Raw genomic sequence first — 17,468 nt, 5'->3', positions numbered from 1 at the left:
CGTGTTACTTGACAGGCACGCGCCTTTCCGTTTTTGCCCTGATTCCACTACAAAGGCCGCAATCTATGAAGCCCTTGCGGAAAGACGGCTGGTGTCGCCATGATTCTCCCTTGTTTTCTTGCGGGGGCGTTTACGACTCGCCGCGTAAAGTAACGTTCCACGTCCGCCGCAACAAAGAACGTGCAAACAGGGAGAGAAATAGAGAGTGGCAGTATCAACCCAAACTGGTTAACGAGGCCTGCACTCGCAACTCCTGCCCTGTCTTCCCTACTCATTATTACCTGATGAACACAGAGGTCATTTGCGTTTTCTCTCGCGGAGCTCCTTGATGGCAAGAACAAAACGCTAAATGGCGCGTCTGTGAGACGTCGCGGCTTCCGGGCATTGCCGCCTACGTGGCGACGCGTAGACAAACCACTCGACGGCACTCAGTTGTTCTTCCGCCGCGTGCTAAATCTCTGGACGCCTGGCTTTTCGGACGTACGCGTATTTCCGGCGAATTTACGACGTCAAGTCGTGAGCCCCTCCGCCATCTCTGCCTCGCCAAGTGCGTGAACAAGAAGGCACGGCTCGACGCTTAGCGCAGCCTGATTGCCGCCAAAGGAGCTGCTCAGCCGACTGCAATCTCGCCTGTCACGTAGCCTGAAGTGTTTATATGCCTTGGCGCTGCTGCAGCGTAGCTAACTTGGTAGCTGCTGGCCACGCTAGCTTGAAATTTATGGGCGCTGGTTGCGAGGGTGTGGGTTTGAAGGATATATGGGTGGTCTGATGCGTACTCCGGAGCCTATGATCAATGTCGGCCACGAGCGATCTGCATCTCCAATTGGTGCTTTACACCGAAGTGAAACATGAGCTTCACAACGCGAAAACGGGCCAGGGATAACAAGAAGAGGGACTGCAAACACGCGGTTACTTACAGCTAATTTTAATGGAAAGAAGACACACACTTAAATATACATTCTATCGCAACGTCAGGGCAGATAGCATAGCTTCGAAACAGCCACGTATACAAAAACGGATTAAAAACCGCTGTCGACAGACGTAGAAACAACGGAAATGCCGACAAACCGTTCAGTCATGGGAATATTCACAATTGGGTGCCGAAATAACTTCCCTTATTTTTTTGACAATACAATGGACGGGTCACTTATCTTATGCACTTATCTGGTTTCTTTCGTTTTCTCGATGTGATGTCTTGGTACGTTTTCGCGCTGCGATGCTCATGGGCCACCAACTAGCCGGTACCTGCTCGCTTTTAAGCGAATCACATCTCCCGATGACTGCGAGCTTTGTTCACTAGGATTCAGATTCAGGAACCGCCGAATGAAACGAAAGCAGACCCTCGGAATAATGAAGCCCTAGGGACAGTGAACTGGCTTCGTTAGAAGAGCCATTTCGATAAAAGTGGGGATAATTCACTCCCAGTGCACTGCAGTTGGGACTATGAACAACTTCGAATAAAGCGATTTCGTTATATAACGAGGGTTTACGGTAACTAGTCGGCTTATGTGCTGTGAATAATGGTATTTGTGAGCTGTGCTTTCGAGGCGCTTTATTGTCACAGTCTCCTCTGCCACTTTGCAACAAACAGCCTGCCAATAATTAAATGACAAGTCTGGTTAGAAAACTGGAAAAAATGTAGTCCAGGTTTGTCGCTCCTATAAGCACGACTAAATGCGTAATATTGATTGGTTAGTTTGGTTATGGGCCGACATAAACAAAGTTACACCCATTGGTGTATAAACAAACTTTGGGGCCCGGCGCTTTTGCTGGTGTGATGACGACGATGATGATAATGACAATAACGACTATACTCGGTTACAACTCAAGAATGGCACCACCACATGTAGTTTATCACTCCGCCAAAGCGCCGGACCCGTGACGTCAGTGCGCGCGCTTTTTGAAAGGGGTTTGCTATGAATGCGTGATGTCGTCTGCCTTGTCTCACGCAGTTTTTTTGTCGTCACTGGAGTCGTTTATAAGCATATTAAGTAAAAAAAAATCACGGGAACGGCTCACGACATATTCAAAATATTCCCAGTAACGCCCTACTTGCGCCGCGCGGAGAAACATCCGGCTACGGTGATAAGGCGCAGCGACAACTTCCGGTGCCGTTCTTAAGTTGTCACCGAGTATAGGAGTAGTATGATGGCAGCGGCGATATCTTAGGAGTCAGGATGCTTAATTTTCGGAACACTAAAAGATAACGCTGAATTCTTCATTAACACTGAAACTCGGGCTAGCTTGGTGACAATTAATGACTGTAACTTGATCACACAAAAAAGTTAGTCTGCGCTGGTCTTGGTGTCTTTTTCGTTCAGTCCTCGTTTTTTTGTGCGCTCATGTTACAGTCATGAGCCGAATTCTTATATTGTATAATTCGCGCTGAGTAGTTGCGGGTTCATTAGCGATCGCAGGACCATTGTTGTTGTTGCGCTAGAAAAAAAATGTAGTCGATAAATATAAAAACAGAACAAAATACAAAGTCAAGAAAGCACGGGCAAACGCTGCTGCTCCAGCCCGGCTTTAAGAATTCTGCTTTAGAAGCCCGCAACGGGGCGTATCTTTCCCTCTCCTCGCACACCGTTCTAACCCTGTTTTGCTCTCTAACCGTCTCACTGCCCACGTTCGGTCGCTTTAGTAGCGGCATTGGCTGCCTGTAGCTCTCCAATGGCATCGACGTTCCGTCGCCGTCATGTATATTCCATCCTTTTTTGCGGCTTTCCTCTGGCCGCACACTCCATTTAACAACGCGTACAACCGGTGATCCACTATGTTACCCTTAATGACCAAGGGTATCTTGCCTTCGCATTACGTGCCCTAACCACGCCCATTTCCTCGTCTTAATTTCTACTAATATGTCCTTAACACGCGTTTGTTCCCTGACCCACTCCGCTCTCTTCTTGTCCCCTAACGTTACGCCTATCATCTTCCGTTCCATTGCTCGCTGAGTCGTCCTCAACTTAAGTTGAACCCTTTAAGTGAGCCTCCTAGTTTCTGCCCCGTAGGCATATAAGATCAAGAATTGTGCGGGGATAAATTGGTCGCAGTTAGCACAGAACCCATATAATTGAAGATCTATGGGAGAGGCCTTTGCTGTGCAGTGGGCGTAGACAGGCTGATGATGACAACCGGTGAAGGGAATCCCTGGACCTGTCGACACTGCGTGTTACGGGCGCATCGGCCAAGGACTTGGCGTATCTCTAGCAACGTCGGCAGCGGAGCGAAGGCAGCGCCACCGACCGACCGCAGCCACACGCTCTTCTTTTGTTCTGTGCTGTGTAGCTCCGGGGACGGATCGACGCCGAAGATTTTTGCCGGCATGCCTCATCGATTGGATGGCAAAGAAGGAGGGTGGATGGCGTGCACTTGCTATTATACTCACGTGCAGACGCGTTCACCTGTCATGCAATGTGACGTCAGTGCGCCACGCGCACCAGGCTAACTCGTTTCGACGAGGGCAACGTGCTGATTTCGAACGGTTGTAGCGCACTAAGATCCTACTCTTCCGGCCCGGGTTCAATTCCCATACGAAATTAAATGCGTTTTTTAAGCGGAAGCTTTCTTGGTGGGACCGGTGGCGTCATGTCAGAAAAATATTGCATTTCCCCATAGACCGGTTGGTCAACAGATACGCTCTGATAAAGCCTCTGGAAACACGGCGCATGCGTCAAACCGGGCTTACATTGTGTCAACACGGTTACTTGAAAATTTCGGAAAAGGAGCGGCTCTAGATAAGACAATACACGCATCGATCATAAAGGAGGAGTACGACAGCATGCCTTGATCTCATAAACTACGTATCGGCATACTTTTAGATCGTTCGTATATGCGTTTACTCGGTGCGCGAAAAGTCGTCGCATGGGTTGATTCCTCGTTTGCGATTTGGGTCTTTGAAGGTTTGTCCTTCGCTTGGACGCACTTTTAGCTTTCGCGCTTTTTTCACGCTTCTTCAGAAGCTACCGCAAATTGTTTATTTTTTAGAACCGCAGCCATTTTGTATTCCGGACAACAACAACAAAGACGACAACTTTTATTACTATTGATAGCGCTACGTTTTCGCGTTAAACAATAACGGGCGTGAGAGAAACAAGCCGAAACAGCGAAAGAATCGTAAGAAAGCAGCAACTGCGTAACGCGGTGCATCTGTACGAAAATGTATAATTTTCATTTAGCACATTTAATAAACTCGAATATATATTATTTCAGGGTAATTTTAAAAACAAAAAAAAAAAAAAGAATTTCGAAACATACGCCCAGCATCTGCACGAAACGGAATAATTGACGGAGTTGATGCTAGCGCATTTAACCGTGATAGCAATGAATGCCGATTTAATTGGTAAAAAAAGAAAACGAGAAAAAAAATATTGGATCAACTAAAGAAATAAAAAGAATGTCTGACTTATACACCGCAATTACACACGGCAATTACTAAAAAAGACTTCAGAAACACACGGGAACACTAATAAAGAAATTGACAAAAAGTACCAACCGCATGTGTACGAAAGGGCATAACTTCTACATTGCACACGTAAAAACGTAAATGGAAATGATGAGTCGAAAAACATAAAAAAAAATAAACAATTTGGCTCCAATCTACGCTGCGAAGGTGGTTGGAATGCGAAGCTGTAAACGACACGCACAACGATTACCCATGCGATGTCACTTAAATTCACCCACGTGGCTCTAAAAAAAGTGAAACCAGAGACTTTGGCAGCCGTTACCTGCGTTTCGCAGGTGTGTCGCCCGCGTAACCTAGTACCTGAAGGCAGCAGCGACGGCAGAAAGAAAAGCGAAAGGAGGGTCAGTCGTGGATGCATCTGGTTTTTTCCCCTTTTGATCACAGGTGGCGCTTCCGCGCTTGTATTAGGGGTCTGGCCTGCTTTTCGCATTTCTTATTTGAATGATGTGAGGTCAGCTCTAATGCGAGTAATTTCTGCCATGAGAGAGCATTTTCCCGTCTAATCGCGGCCAGTTCGTTCTCGGCGCGTAACCTAAGCGCACGCTCTTGTGCTAATTGAGGGGATACGAGGGGGTTCCGAGCTCCGGGAGAGACCACCTCGGCCCAGCGCACCTGCAGAGTTCCATCCTTGATGCCGCGCCCGGCAGCTGGGGATCGCGCTCTGACTGGTGTACCGCTTCGCGAGGTCGAACTCCGACGCCTGGACCCAGACCGGTTTCTGGAACTGCTCCGGCCCCTGGGCAAGCTTCTCTTCCTCTCCGACGACCGTGATTGGTGGCCATCTGGGTGCTGTCCACGTGAACCGGAAAGTTGGGACCTGGCTTTCCGAGTCGAATCAGCAGTTAGTGACTGCTTGCGTCGGTTGACAGGCGGCAGAAATCTCTTCTGGCATGGCTTAGCGGCCGTTGGGTGCTCGCCAGCGCAGAGCGCGCAGCGTGGCCTACATTCGTACTCTTCCGATGTTAGAGAAACGCCGCATGCCCGACACTTAGGTGTGTCTGGAGGTTGGGGACATACGTCCTCCCTGCGTCCCGTCTGGTTACACTTTCGGCAGTGTGGTACGGTACGTTTGTAGAGGTAGCATCGAAGAGTCGCCCGTATGCATTGACGAAGAATGGGACACGCTTGCCGCAAAAGGTGATCACCATTGCTTGTGATTCTCCAAGGCGCCTGCAAGCCAAGACCTCGAACTCCGGGGCTTCAATTTCATTCAGAAGCTCTTCTGGTGTGGTGTCATGTCTTATTCCATAGAGTACCCCTTTGAATGAATTATCGGGTGCGACTCCGTGTGATGCGATGCCTTAAGCTGTTGCATTTAGTGTAATTTTCGACATTTTGCTAAGTGCAATGGCGATTTTTTCCCATGAGGTGCTTTGAGCGAGCACGTTTTGCTTTTCGTCCACACGGAGCCGAATGTCAGGCTTCTCATCTGTTATCTGCGCCTCCTGCATCACGGCGACAAGTAGTGTAATTGGGCTCACCTTGCTGAGTTGTAATCCGCCGCGCGGCCGTATTGCGAGCTTGTGATCATCAGCAGGGAGAGGGGGAAGTCTTGACTGGCGCACCGTAGGCCGGTTCTGGCGTAGGGTAGGCTTTGTTGGTGTTACGATTAACTGCTGCTGCGGCGTGACAGCTTGCGAAGATCGCTGCCGGCGCTTGTTTGCTCGGTTGGTAACGGTGATCCATGGCTGTTCGTTCTGCGCCTCGCACCCAAGTGCCGAAGCGTCCTGGTCGATGTGGCTTTCCATCTCGATGTGGGTTTCCATCTCGTTATCCTCCGTGGCGTCGGGGGGCGATAGGTGCTGGTCGTCGGCGTTTCCGCTCACTGACTGGCTCTCCACGAGTCCCGGTGCGGTGCCGATGTCTCGGCTCGGACTCGCCGCTAGTGCTAGCAAAGCGGTCCCCGCCTTGGAACTTCCGATGGGCGTAAGATGCTTAAAAATTCACTTACAAGCAAAAGTCCGGTATCAATGTTACCGCTGTGATGTTGTAATCACGTCGGTGACATTGGATAAGGTCGCAAAGAAGAAATTTCAGCTGGTTTGGCACTTTAAATCGGAGCTGAAGTGGAACACATCAGCACAGCATGTTGGTGATGCTGATCCTCCCTGGGTGGGAAACTTCTCGAAATGGGTGATTAGAAGACCAGATATCGTGGAGGGGAAAACATTATCCAGAAACAATTTCCACCATCGCATTTCGAGGTTCAAAGGAAGGAATCGAGAGAATGTTGATGTTTAATGGTGCTAGTAAAGACTGTACAAACACCACCTGCGGGCGTTTGTACGTGGACCATGGCTGAGCGAAAAAAGACAATGGGGGAGGGAACGAACACCATTTGCGACCTTAAATACATGGCAGCCGTGACAGGGCCCCGCAGCCTGCACACTAGCCACTCCCTCGTCGTCGTCGATGATGTGCCATGGCGCCATGCATGGAGGCCTTGTCCGCCTATGCCCCGTGGCAATATTATTTGTATTAAAGCTGTGACTGAGACCTACCCATGACATGTGCTGAGATAAAACTTGGCGCAAGCACATAATCGTTCGAGCAGCCCAACGTCATAAAACTTGTTTAAGGATGGATACGATAAAACCTGGGTTACAGCCGTTTTCTGTAACCATAGTTCTTCCGTAGAAGACTATGTTATTCCCGGCAGATGGTAAAACCGAACAAGTTACGGCTCTACGGGGAACGCTCACATTATTACAACTAAACGAAACTCGTGCCAATGACAGAGTCACCCTAGCGACCAAATGCAGTGTAGTTTTTTCCAAGATATCTACGTTAGAGAGAGCTACAGAGCATTGACAAGAAAGTTGGCTTCGCCGTATAGACGTAAAACGTATTCTTCTGACGGAACTAAGAAATTCCGTGGGTCAAACCATACACAGCTTGGCTTTAAAATCTGCACTTGGCTGCTATAGTTAGTCTAGTATAAACAGTAGCCCAGCGATGCAGACTACGAACCTATTTTGCATACCTTTTTTTTCCGTTGTGCTAACACGTCATCACCGTCAGCCCTTCTTGGAATAGTGGAGTCGGCAGCCGTTCTGCCGAGAAGTCTTCCCGAAACACTGTCACGTGGCTCAGTTTGAAGCGTCAGTGCTTACTTCAAAACGTGACGTATGGCCACTGACATACATCTTGCGAGTGAACTCAGGAAAGAAGCGCGGGCACGTCATGGAGATCACAGAAGAAATGGCGGCTTCTGGCCCTGCAAACGCGCGTTCGCCGGTGAGGATAGAAAACAAGAACACGAGACCGACGACCGGATCGTGCCCCCGAAAAATGACACCAAAAAGAACAGCCTGTTTTGGTAAAAAGAAGAAAATAGAAAAAAGAAACAAACTAACAAGAAACTTCCATCAGGAGCAGAGGGTTGGGTACGTTCCCTCCTGCAGGTTGTTTTGGGGGTACTTGTTGAAACGAAACGGCGCGCATATGTGTGATGACGCGCGTTAACAAGACGGCCAGCTGAAACGTTCACCGGCTTGCTTGCTGGGAGGAAGAAAAAAGGCCGAGGAAAAGTTGAGTCATGGGCAACTCTCCCGGCATAATGCATGAATTCGGTGCAGTTTCCGCCTCCGACAAGCACGTTTTATTCAAGCGGGAGCAGTTTTTCTACGGTTCCAGTGCCAATCACGGCTGTCTCGGGGCACCAGGTGTCTTTTGAGAGAAATCGGAGCATAGGAAATTGTGAAAGGCGATGTCCTTTTCGAGGAAAGTGACGACGTGTTCGTCGAGTGATACAGGCGTTCTTTATAGACCTCTCTCTATGGGCGTCTGTTCGGATGCGCTTGCCGCTACACAATCGATTTTTGTTCCAACTGAGAAACAGGGCGTCCAACTGTATTTTTCGAAGTTTAATGATGATTTGTTTTTGTGTTTTGTGACGTAAAGGAAAACATTGTGGATCACGAGACAGCCGCCCAGTGGTATCCAGCACGAAGCATAGAGACTACCGTTCAATGGTAATACCGCTAGCAGGCTTCTTCTCCCAGTTTTTGATGGTAATAATATGGCACTAAGTAGCTGGTTTTCGTACACATCGCTGGTAGAAATCGGTAGCTCATACCGTCCATCCTTACGAATATTTCGCTGCACCGGTACACGGCAAAAGACCCGATTAAAAAGAGGGAAAAGGGAGGGTGACAGCTCGTGGTGTTAAACCGGGGCAACGTGCTGGCCATGTCGCTGTTCTCATTGTCGTTTACGTCGTGATCATTGTGATCATCGTCATTAACGCCGTCGTCGTCGTCACCCGACTAACGCATAATGCCGAATGGAGGTCCCTCCTACAGACTTGAGCCGCGTATATCTTTTGCCATTCGAATCCTACCTCCCGCATTCTTTTACTCATTTCTATCACCCACTCTGTACGAAGCCATTCTATTACCTCACATACAAATAAACAGGCACGGAGTGATCTTGCTTGAACGCCAAGACGATGTGTTGAGAAAAGCAATTACCAGTAACTCAAGTCCGAATGATGATAACGCCAATTGTATAATCAATGGTACGGAAAGCCTCGCGTCCTTATTCTGCGCTGTTTTGGCAAAGACAAAGCAAGGTCCTTGTGAAGAAAGAAAAAGCTCCACCTACGCAGACGTGGCGGCTTCGGCTTCCGCAGTTTTCTCTCGGTTTAAACAGCTGTACAGGACCAATCACCTCACCAGGAGAACGCATCCGTCGCGGGTACCAACTGACGGCTCTAAAAATTCGCCTCCGCCCCTTCGGCGTGAGAGACCTGTTCTGCCGGTTGGGCCTACTGTGTCCCGGCATGCCATCATCCCTGATAATGCACGGGTGACGACAGCAATGAACGCTGCGCAGGCGCCCGTATCTGCCGCCCTCTGCACGCAAGCTTCAGCGTCGCTGAACCAGCCAAGCTATTCTGGCACTCAGTTGACCCAACAACAGCAACCACTGATCGTAGACCCCGTGGTTCAACAGCCTACTACTTCATCGAACATACCCAGGGAATGGACTATGATTCTTATGTGCCTGGAAGTGAAGTACCAGCACCCTGCGCGAAGCACACAACGGTCCCCGCACAGGATGAAGTCCACTTCAGACGCTTCTACCGCACCCGCGCCTCCCTGCAGCAGCTCTCCCACCGCTGTTTACCCAACCCCACCTCCCGACATTCCCGGTTCACATTGAACCAACCACCAGATTTTATATCAGCACTATTCCCATTAAATTAGCTCAACAAGTGCTAGACTGGTGCCTGGGCACCCAGGGATATCAGGGGTTCGTGATTCATAAGGTGTCCAACACAATAACCGTCCAACTTGCCAGCCTGGATGACGCTAATAAGATCGGTGGTATTACCAGCATCCCGATCTCCAGTGATGGTACTGTGAACGTGCACTCTTCTTTGCCTTTGGGCCAAATGTACAGCGATGCGTCTTATACGCCCTTGACTAAAATGACTCCCTTGCGACCATTCTACGTGAGTTGAGGTCCCCACGGAGGGGCCCACGGCGTATGGGTAGAAGCAGGACCTAGTCACCGTACGAGATTCTTCTACCATACCGGAAAGGTTCTATAACAATGGCTGTGTACTGCACCCAAATCCTTTCCGGCCACGAGTCATGTATTGCCGCAGGTGCTTTAAACTAGGTAACCAGCAAAACCACTGTCTGAAGGTAACTGCAGACCCGCAGAGAATGAATGCCGACGGCAAGCCATGCTATTGTTGCAGGCATTGCAAGGCTGATGACCACAAAATAACGCCGGCAAAGTGCCCGAATAAACAGCGTGCCAGAGCCCGCGCTCGCCGTCGGGAAGACAGTTCATTAAGGGTTACACTGAACAATCGATTCCAGGTCCTGGAACCCATCGAGTGCTCTGCTAAGGAGATCCTTAGGAACCTAATGTAACAGATGCTTTCTATTCGGGGGTTCCGAAGAAGCTCGATTCATAAAGCACAGACCACCTAAACAAACACCAAATTAAATCTGGGAGTTCACTGAATCTGCTTTGATAGATGAAGACCGGGATGCTCAAATAGCCCAGCTATCTAAACAGCTTCATACACTCCGCCAAAAAAAAGGCACGCGTAGCTGCTGTCTGTAAAGAACGGGCTGCAGCGCATTCACTGCAAGGTTCGCTAAACTTGCTTTTATGGATGCGGGTCAATGCTCAAAAGACAACCCCCTGTGATCCAGCTATCTGGACAGCCATCCGAACTAGAAACCAAAATTTGCATAGGTAAACTTCATGTGTGGGCGCTCCTTTTACAAGAGTCAAACAAATTATGCCCTCTCCATCATTTCATTGGTTACCATACTCCTACCGTCCCGGTGATGCACCTGGAAAAGCGGCAATATACATTGTCAGTAGTATTCCTCAAGCACCAATCGATCTTAAGAAATGGTGTTACAAACAGCAAGTTTTAACAGTTTTAACGCACCCAGCCAAAACACCCTTCCTTATAGGGTCCTTTTATAGCAGGTCATGCAGAGCACGTCCTAACCTGGGTTGGCTCCACCACCTTAGGGCAACGTGCCCAGGCACTCCCATACTCGTAGGAGGAGACTCCGACGCCCCACAATCTTTATCGGGCTGCGAGCTATACTCCAAGAGAGGCGTACAGGTTCATCACACATTCACGGGCATGAATTTTTCCTTATTGAAGAACTCCACGATACCTACCATCCTTACGTAGTGGCTTGGCCCCGTTAACCCCTCCTGGAATCAGGAACCAGACGCTTGGGCAAATGACCATTCCCCAATTTTGATAGGCTTGCAGACGGAGAAGTTACAAAAACTTCGTCGCCAGGTAAGAGTTGTTCACTGAAGCAAAGTCCTCTCTCACGAACGAGCTTTTTCTCTAACTGCCGAGAACCTGATCTCTACGCTGCAGTCCGTACTCACATACTGCACTATACATACCACAGGGCACGAGGATCATCCGAAGCCCAGAAGGCACCTAATTACACTCTGGGCAGAGCGCCGCCAGGGAGAAATTTTTTTCTAATCACCACCTGACACAATTATATGCTAGCGCTACGGAAAACCGTATCGTGGCACAAGCACGACGCTACGAGAAGCAGTTGTCACATCGCCGGTGGCATGACTGGTGCGCTGGCCTCGGCTCTGGCACTGGAAATAAGGCCTCAAGGCGGACTTTCCAAGCGATGGAGAGGAATGGAAACCTGGCTGACCCGTCAGCTAGCATTCACCTGGCTCTCAACATCAGCCCAGCGGAGTTTGCGGTAAGAGCGGCCGTGAGTTTCTTTCCTAGCTATCAACATCCTCCGGCCCCCCTTCCTTCTGCTGAGCAACTGGACGTCTCTGGTATAATCGAACCATTTACTATGGCTCAGCTTATCGCGGCTATTGAAGATTCAAAAGAGCACTCTTTTCCAGGGTATGATGAAATCTCGTATGAGCAGTTCAAGAACTTGGAGGGGGAGGCCTTGGACGCACTACTCCATTCGTTGAATGATGAGTGAGCGAAAGGTGTCATTCCACCCAAGTGGACACACTCTGTGGTAGTGCCTATCCCCAAATCGGGAAAACCACCCATGGGTATTAGTGCACTAAGACCCCCGCTTACAATATGCAAGATATTTCAGCGAATTAGCGGCCCCCCGATTATCCTGGTGGCTTGAGCACAACAGGAAGTACCATCCCGCTCAGATGGGTACCGCACCTTTGTACCGCACCTCGGTACAAAGGATGGCCTGTATATTCTGGCTGACGATATCCTGCATGTTTTACCCCACAGCCACCTTGCTGACCGGTGGGATTCTACTTTATGTATCCAAAGTGGTACACTCCTTCCTGTACTCAAGAGCGTTTTCAGTACGAGTGGATGGGACGCCTGCCGGCCTGTTTACACCGAATCGTAGGGTACCACAAGGTGCCAGCACCTCTCCTGTTCAACATCGCATTTTCACCCTTGGCATGGAATCTGCAAGACATCCATTTGGTGAGATTTCTCATCTACGCGGATGATGTCATGCTGGGGTCGACGAACCGAGACCTGGATTTGCAGGGTCGTAATCTACAGCAAGCCGTAGATGTTCTTCATGCATTTTCGCAATGAGCTGGTTTAGAAATTTCAGCTGAGAGGTCTTGCTACGTACACGTGGCTAACAAGGAAGGATGAAAGTTACCCTCCATGGCTAACTTTCAACCTAAAATTAGCTAGGCTGCAATACCCGCCAAAGAAGAGCTGCGGGTGATCGGACTTCTGATCCACCAGTCGGGTTCTGGTATTCATTGGCTCCGAAAGGCATGCAAGGACTCTTCGACAACCTTGCACTTGTTCGGCTGAATTGCAACGTGTAGTGGAGGAGCCCGCACGGAGGTGGCTTGACGACTGGTACGCGCTGTTCTCCAGCCGCGCATACTGTACTAGGCACAGTTTCAAAGTCTTACCGGGTAACAACGTGCGCAACTTGAGACTATAAACAGAGAGACCATACGCACCATCACGGCACTTTGTTGTCTTACCCCGATTGCAATCTTACAGGAACAAGCCCAGCTCAATACTGTAACGGAGTTTATAACCCAGCGCGAAGAAGCAGAAAAGCTCAACGTTTTAAAGCCAAGCTTTACTACTTTCGTCCAGCGATTTCGTGGAGGATGCGCAAATGACCTTTTGACCGGAGACACACCCCCGGCGATACACCCCTCGAAGCGCATCGCTTGATCTGCCGGGCCCGCTGTTGGCGCCTGCAGGCGCCGACAGCGGTCGCCACCGGCGCTGCGGCCGAGGCAACCAACTACCCCCGCAGCCTCCCATGAATGCGGCACTGGGTCGTTTCGGTCAACGTGACTAATGTCGTCACCTTGATCAGCCGGCGCCAACCTGCGATACCACAGAGGCAGCTGTTCTGCCGGACGAAGGAGAGATCGCTTTCGTCACTGCCGCACACCCGGAAATTAAAGGGTCGCAGTGTTAAAATACCGAAATTCCATACCCGCTGATACTGGAGCTCCAGCATGTACATGACGCAGTCAATGCTGCAAGTGCGTGCACTCCATAACATCACGGAGTTGCATATATATATATATATATATATATATATATATATATATATATATATATATATATATATATATATATATATATATATATATATACACACACACACACACAGACTCGCTCAGTCCTGTGAAGCACTTGAAGAAAGTGAAGAAGGCACTTCTGATCTGCCACAGCCTCCACAAAACATCACAGCAAATCACGTGTAGCTGGGTACAGAGGCGTGGTCAGAATATACTGAACCAATTAGCGCACCATCTTTACCACTCATATTCCCCGCTATGCCGCTTCTGCGAAGCCTCCGGGACGCTCTTTCATATGGTAGGGGGCTGCGCGCACGCCTCACTACATTCGCGAAATACCTCCATTTCTTGTCACGAGCTTTGGGAGAGAACTCTGACCAGTTCCGACCTCAATGACCAGCGCCTGCTGGTGTTGAGGGCTGTTGAGGCTGGGAAAGCTCAAGGGGTCTTGGACTGAGGACTCCTCCCCGTTGCCTTTCGCAATAAACACGTTTACTCTCTCTCTCCCTACCTGAATCCTCCCCTAGCCCACTTTCTTGTGATCCGCGCTTCCGTCTTTTAGGCCGGAAATCTCTTCTGAGAAGGGACACACGTGCCGTAATTCACCCGTAGGTCTGCTCTCTCCGCCTTAATCTTTACCGGGTGGAGGAAGTTTCCCTCAGGAGGCTTTGGGCTGGGGTTGCCTTCACACTTTCAGTCACTTGAACTTGGGGACACTCACAAGAAGTTCCAGGCACTTGTCCCAAGTGTCCGGCTCCGGCCCCTGAAGCTGATGCCGAACATCTTGTCTGGGCGTGCCCGGAAACAACCACAGCTCGAGACGACCCGCTTGGAAATGTTGGTCTTCGGTGAGATAAACCGGATGACAACAACCGCTGGGTGCAGGAAGATAGATACTGTAAGTTGCTCATAAACTTTTGCACGTAACTGGACTTCATGCATACCTGTAGACACGAAAACGTATGGGTTTCGTGACTGTCTGTGCTTTTTGCAGCCCCTCTCTCTTGCTTTCCTGCTTTCTTCTCTCTCTCTCTCTCTGGCTTTCCTAGTTTCTTTTTTCTTCCTTCCTTTAACCTCCTCTCATATGCCGCGTGGCAAAAACACGAAGCAAAAAAAGAATTTTCGAACCCCTTCAAAGCGACCTGCCCGCTGAGAGCGTGTTTCAACAGCACGACGCCTCCGCGTCACTCGCATGTGGCGACGCCTTGTGTCCACTGGTGTCGTGGCAGCCATGTATTGTGCACCTCCTAAGGGCGATGCCCGCTGCATCGTCTTGCGGAATCTTTTATTAGGAACAGCCATTTTAACGTATCCGTCATCCCGACTGCGTTGGCGGGTATCAGCATTCAAGACTACCTGGGCCGCCTGGGTTGCTCACGACGAAGCATTTACACCTGTACCACTAGTCCTCACATTGTAAACGGCGTGGTTCATCTCGGCGAGCACGTGTGCTCCTCCTTTAGAGCGAAAAATAGAAGAATATGGGTCTTAATGGCCGTAGAGCGGACCAACAATATATATCTAAAACAGATCTTCAGACAGTGTGGGTGCACCATTATTACATTTATCTGAGAAGACACGTGGTGTTTGTGGCATCGAAGTTTTGTGTAAAGGTCGTGTCCTCTTGATCCATTGTCCCGTGCACTTTGGGTCCCTTTCGCCATTTTGCAATTTCGCGCGATTCAAAATGATAAAGTACCAACTAGCCTCATCCGTATAACTTTCAAAAACTTTCCTAACCCACTTCGAAACCAGGCGAGGAAGAATAGTTAATAATGCGAAAGAATTAAATGGCTCATAGAGCGAGAAACCCGTCGTCGGCGTCGTCTTTTATATCTCGTACAGAACAACGGCGCATTGGGAGGCGCTGCACTGAACGAGGCGTTCAAGAGCGGACGCATGAAGTCGGCAGTAGCGAGAAGTGGCCGCCCACGCCTGTACACAAGAAGGGTGGAAGATGGCAGACAAACGAGCGAACATGCAAGCAACGAAATTCCCCATTGTTGTCAACTCTTCCATTACACGGCTGTAGGAACGAACAAATGCGCAGCGAGTAGGATACAAATCGAATTGGTTCGAAAGATTTAAAGGGGCCATGAAGACAAAATACACGTTTGGTTCATTCCAAAGATTGCCTCGTTCAAATAATACTGACGTCAATTTTTACGCAAACATCACAAGAATAAGCGGTATACTAATGAGAAAACAGAGAATAGGCATGCGACACTCTCGCTACTTTTCCGTGCTGAATTTACGGCGTATATGCCCAACTCGTTGTTATTGGCTGAGGGCGACAAAATCCATCGCAAATTAAGCAGGGATTGTAAGCTTGCATAACGACCTATGTGCGTTTAAATTTAGTGCACATTCTTTATGTTGCTGTAAGAAAAAAACTTACGAAAGAACGCGTAAACATAGTGGCACCAGTGCGTACTGCGCGCACTACTATTCCAGCCAAAGCTGCTCAGCTGTCCGGCACGTTGGGCTTGTCTAACGCGACACTGGCTAACAGGCATAACGGACATTGTAATAAGTGACCCTGTTTGTCGGGCACGCCCTGTGTTTCACGAAACGATTGCTATCAAGCGGTACGCAATAATGAGCCAGTTACAAATTCGGTCAAAAACAAAGCGAGCGTCTTCAGCGTTCGTGAGCGGTGTCGTATCGCCATCTCGGAGGACGGACGGGAAACTAGTCAACGTACTAACATTCGTTTCAGCTACAAGCCCTGGATATGTCATCGCCGGCGTGACGAAGCGCATGATCCAGCGGGAGCATTAAAATTTCGGCTTTAATTGTTTAATTTCTGGGGGAATAAAGTATCTTTTGCTACCGGTCAAGCGCTGGGGGAACTATAAAACGTCAAAACATTCGAATAAAACTAACGTATATTGTCTTTATGGCTCCTTCACGCGGACCGCAAAGCAAAGCATCTCAGGCGGCAAGATTACAAATGCTTCTGACAACGCGAGGTGAAAGAAACGCGTCTCAGTCGTCTAACTTGACATTTATGCTTTCGCACTCACAAACCGTTGGCAGTGTTTAGGTGTTCTCGTACATTTACGTTTATATCCGAAGGCACACAACGTTTGTGGCATCGGAGTTTTGTGTAGACCGTTTCCTTCACCACAGCGCAGGCGGCCGACGAATTCATTCCTTCGTCTTGAGCTTACGACCGCCTTTCCGCCCTTGAGACAAGTATCTGGCCGAATCCCCTGCCCGCACTGCAAATTTCAACTTTGTCAAGCGGAAGCCTGCTCAAAATTGTGTGCAGAAGCATTCAGCATCACAGAAACAGGAATCTAAGAAGGAAGAACATCTCTTACAACTTCGTCAACCAGTGCCACAGTCTCTAGCGTTACATCAGCGCAAGACGCAGTCAACGAGAGTTGGCAATAAGTTCAGAGATAATGTATGCAAGCGGCGTCTGGAGGATGTCAAGGGCCATTTCACGAAGGAAGATGGAATGCCACGAAAAAGAATGGTTCCCCCAGAACGAATTTTGGAATATTTGTGTGCCTGTGAAAGGCAAGCTTCCCACACAAGTCAAATCAGGCAAAAATATGACATTGTGCGTACCCTAGCAAAAAAGGCTGAACCATTCAGTTGGCGAAATCGACTTTCTGCGAAAATCGATTGGTTTGTGCCTGTATGTCGGCGAAGAAACTTTATGCGTTGAAAGCGGAGAAGGCTGTTTTTAATGAACTTGAAGTAAGCGTACGAACCGTGGGAAGGGAGAAAGTGTGGATTGAGATGCGAATTTTGAAAGTTTGCGTCGATGAGAACACCACACTGTGCATACTACCCGGAGCGTCAGACAAGCATTCTGAAGTGTATGCTGTGGTCGTCAGACATAGAAGAATATGCCGCTTCTTCGCTCGTAACAAACAACCACGAGCAGCGTGTAAAGGACTACTGTATGCTGGGCGGGTGCCCGAATCGCCCAGGCATTGCGCATGTCAAGTTCTAGCTCTCA

The sequence above is a fragment of the Haemaphysalis longicornis genome, unplaced genomic scaffold (genome assembly GCF_048455015.1).
Source record: "Haemaphysalis longicornis isolate Haplotype H1 unplaced genomic scaffold, Haemaphysalis longicornis Haplotype H1 scaffold_7, whole genome shotgun sequence".
Taxonomy (NCBI): domain Eukaryota; kingdom Metazoa; phylum Arthropoda; class Arachnida; order Ixodida; family Ixodidae; genus Haemaphysalis; species Haemaphysalis longicornis.
This window is presented reverse-complemented; position numbering follows the sequence as displayed.